Source organism: Kogia breviceps, chromosome 9 (assembly GCF_026419965.1).
Source record: "Kogia breviceps isolate mKogBre1 chromosome 9, mKogBre1 haplotype 1, whole genome shotgun sequence".
Taxonomy (NCBI): Eukaryota; Metazoa; Chordata; class Mammalia; order Artiodactyla; family Physeteridae; genus Kogia; species Kogia breviceps.
The window spans coordinates 25,914,413-25,918,379 of record NC_081318.1 but is presented as its reverse complement, the minus strand read 5'-3'; the positions used below and the strand labels follow the sequence as shown (position 1 = coordinate 25,918,379).

Sequence of the window (3,967 nt, the reverse complement as noted above, 5' to 3'; positions counted from 1 at the left end):
GACTACAGTATAATGGAAACATAACTTCTGTATGCACTGAGAAACCAAAAAATCCATGTGACACTTTATTGAGATATTCGCTTAATTGTGGTGGTCTGCAACCAAATGCACAGTATCTGTGAAATACGCCTGTATAGTTGGAATTTTGCACATTTCACCTTGCTTCCCTGTTTTTCTCTGGTCAGCAAAATGAGTCTTTCTGAAGACAATACAAGAGCATATGTTTGTTTCATTTTTCAAAAGAAATATTTATACTGGCCCACCTTGAACTTCTTTATAAGAAATTTATAATAAAATCTTTGAAAGCCATTAGCAGAACTAAAGTTATGTCAGTGATAAATAATAATCACCCTTTGCGTTTGACTCCCTTCTCATCGATCATATTGCAGGAGTATTAGGATCCTTTGACTCCAGTTCCTATTTACTTGCCAAATATTTAAAAGAAAGGCATTTCTAAGGAAGGGTAACTGCACATAATTATGCTATTTCATTTTAGGGCTATGGCCATAAAAAATATTTCGCTCCTGCAAAATGACAGAAATAATAGTCCTATTAATCTAAATAAAAAGGTAATATGTTTTCTCTGGCTTTGTGATGTTTTAAAATAAAAACTAGAATGTATTTCTTTAAGTCACTTTTATAAAGATTATTAGTGTTACTTTGCACTCAACCTTTGATATGACACGGATACTATATAATTTTAGGTTATATAGTATTTTGCCACATTTTAAAGATTGATATAATATTTTTAAAATAATGGTATGAGTTATTAAAGATATCAAAAAAAATCAAAGTAAAATGCCAGTAAAATCCAAACAAAAACCCAAAGTACCTAACATATTTATCCATTAGTAAATAAAAGCTCAGGAAAGGCAAAATTCTTAATATGACCCTGTAGAGTAATTGACGGTTTTTAGTTATTAAAATTGTGGGTTTTGCATTTATATTCTCAATTAAAATATTTAAATGATATGCAACATGCATAAAGAATGCAAGTATGATGAGACAGTAAGCTACAGTATAAACTTGTAACAAGGCAGGAAATATTTTAGCTGTGTGTCATAAGCAATAGGTTGATTATGATAGACACTTACCATAAACCACCAAAATAACATAATAGCAACACTTCTTTCTACTCAATGAAAAAAAAAAGTGTAGTAGTGGCCGAAAAAGTCTTTTAAGATACATATTTTAATAAGAAATACATTCAGTAAAGTATGATAATATTGAGAACCAAGGAATTTAGAAATTTAAAAAGTCAAGTTATTTTCATTTCTTCTCTAAAATATCTCTACTAAATTTTCAAAGTTTGTTCACAGGAAACACTGCTTACAAACAGCACACATTTACTTTCTCCCTAATAAACATCTTTGCTAAATATCTACAACATCCAGGCAAAACACAGTAAAGTATTGGTATTGTTAAAAAAAAAAAAAAATCGGGTTTTTGAGTATCCAAAGAAGCAAAATAAAATTAAAATATCACAGTACAAATCATAATTATGTCAAAGCAAATGTGTGTGTAACAGGGAAACAAAGAAGTAGTACATTAAACCACAGCTAGGTTAATAGCATGTCCTACATAATTAATACACCATTTAAGAAAATAAGTTAACTAAAATACAGAAAAGAAGTAAAATTATCCATTACTTTAACATGTTCATTTTTAATGCCATTCATTTAGGTGAAAACATCATTCTAATATTCTGTAAAATGTTGCAAATATTGTGCTGCTTTTTTTTTAACGAGTCTGTGACAAATACAATTTTTGGATTACATACAGTTATGTTTTTTATCTCCTTTTGATCTTAGATATTTTCACTATAATACCGAGTTTTGGGTTTTGTTGCAGTCTCCACAATAAGGCTGAAAAGCTCTAAAAGAAATATATAATACTGAGGCAATGAGAGCGAGAGATGAGAAGAGAGAAAGGAGGAAGAGCAGTTCTGAATCTCATGAACCTCGGTGGCAAACTTCTAGGAGCTGTTTACTCTCTTTTCAAATGAATTTCTGGCTGTCTTGCACCTTGCTGGCATGGACATATCCTTACTTGTTGTCTTTTGTCAACTGTGAAAATGACTAAACTGAAAAAAACGTTCTCCAGGAGATGTTATAGTGTCTATTTCAAAGTGGACCACCCTCTCCACTAGCCTCCATTGTGCTCCCTGGCTGGAGTATTAGGGAGGTCCAGCAGGATTTGATCACAGAGTTTCTAGAAGTGAAATAGATAGCCTAATAAATTCTTTATTTGATCTGTATAAGCAGACAAGTTTAGGTCAAGTGAACAGAAGTCTAACAGGAATCATAAAAACAGGGTCAGAGTTGCTCAATTAGTTAAATCTGAGTCAGTTTATAGACCCAGAAGCCCTTGAATAAAGGGAAGGCCAGATCTTCTTAAGGAAGGACTCTGGTATGCTGCCAGCAATTTATACTGTTAACTTTTCTCCTTTCCTTCCCCAAAGAAAGCTATAGCCTTTTACCAGGGTAACTGTGCATTGAGGAAAAGGAAATAAACAGACCTTATGGAAACTGCTGGACATCGCCTTTGAACTGACACTAATACTGGACACCCAAAATGTCAGTGCGATATACCAGTCAGAGTAGAGGCTTCAGTCGGTCAGTTAATCAGTGGAATTTTAGCTCAGGAGGTCCATCTCACCTTGGGTCCATTGTTCCTGAATGTATTATTTCCTCAATTCCTAAATGCATAATTGGAAGAGACATATTCAGCAGCTGACAGAATTCCCACATTGGTTCCCTGAGCTGTGCTGTTTGGACTGTTATGGTGGAAAAGGCTAATTGGAAGTCCATAGAACAATCTCTATCTAGGAAAATAGTAAACCCAAAATAATACCATATTCCTGGAGGACTTATAGAGATTAGTGCCATCAAAAAGGACTTGAAGGATAGAGGGGTGGTGATTTCCACCACATACGCCTTCAGTTTACCTCTTTGGTCTGTACAGAAGACAGATGGCTCTTGAAGAGTTACAGTGGATTGTCATAGACTGAACCAGGTGGTGACTTCAGTCCAGCGGCTGATATGCTGTAATTGAGCAAATTAACACACCCCTGATTACCTGGTATGTAGCTCTTAAGCAGACAAATGCCCTTTTCTTCCTTCCTATCACTAAGATCCAGCAGTTTGTTTTCAGCTGGCACAGCCAACCATATAGCTTCACTGTCTTGTCTCGGGAGTATATCAGCTCTCCAGCTCTATGTCATAATTTAGTTTGTAGGGATCTTGATCACTTTTCCTTCCATCAGATATCACATTGGTCCATTCCACTGATGCTATTATGCTGATTGGATCTAGTGAGCAAGAAGTAGCAACTACTGTAGACTCATTGGTAAGACATTTGAAAGCTGGAGGATGGGAAATAAATCCAACAAAAATGTAAAGGGCTTTCTACCTCAGTGAAATTTCTAATGGTCCAGTGGTATGGGGCATGCTGAGATATCTCTTGTAAGGTAAAGGATAAGTTGTTGCATCAGCCTTCTTCTACAACTGAAAAAGAGATGCAAAGCCCAGGCCTCTTTAGATTTTGGAGACAACATATTTTTTATTTGGGTGTGATACTCCAGTAAATAATGAGTGTCTCAAAAAGCTGCTAGTTTTGAGTGTAGCCCAGAGTAGGAAAAGGTTCTGGAACAAGTCCAGGCTGTTGTACAAGCTGATCTGCTGCCCGGACCACTCTGCTAGCAGCAAAGACCAATACTGAGTCCCCAGTAAAGCACCATTCACTTGAGTGATCAGCCATCTACCTCGTGGCAGGTTGATTACATTGGACAGCTTCCATCACGGAGGCGGCACTTTTTCTTACTGGAGTACGTACTTACTGTGGATATGGATTTGCCTTCCCTGGATGTAATGTGTCTGCCCAAACTACTATCCATGGACTTACCAAATGCTTTATCCACTGTCATGGTATTCCATACAAAATTGCTTTATATATTGGAACTCCCTCC

General features: G+C 35.9%; 1 pseudogene; it reads left to right on the top strand.

Moving 5' to 3' along the window:
• Positions 1 to 2,411: 2,411 nt before the first annotated feature.
• Positions 2,412 to 3,635, top strand: LOC136794768 (uncharacterized; annotated as a pseudogene).
• Positions 3,636 to 3,967: the final 332 nt, after the last annotated feature.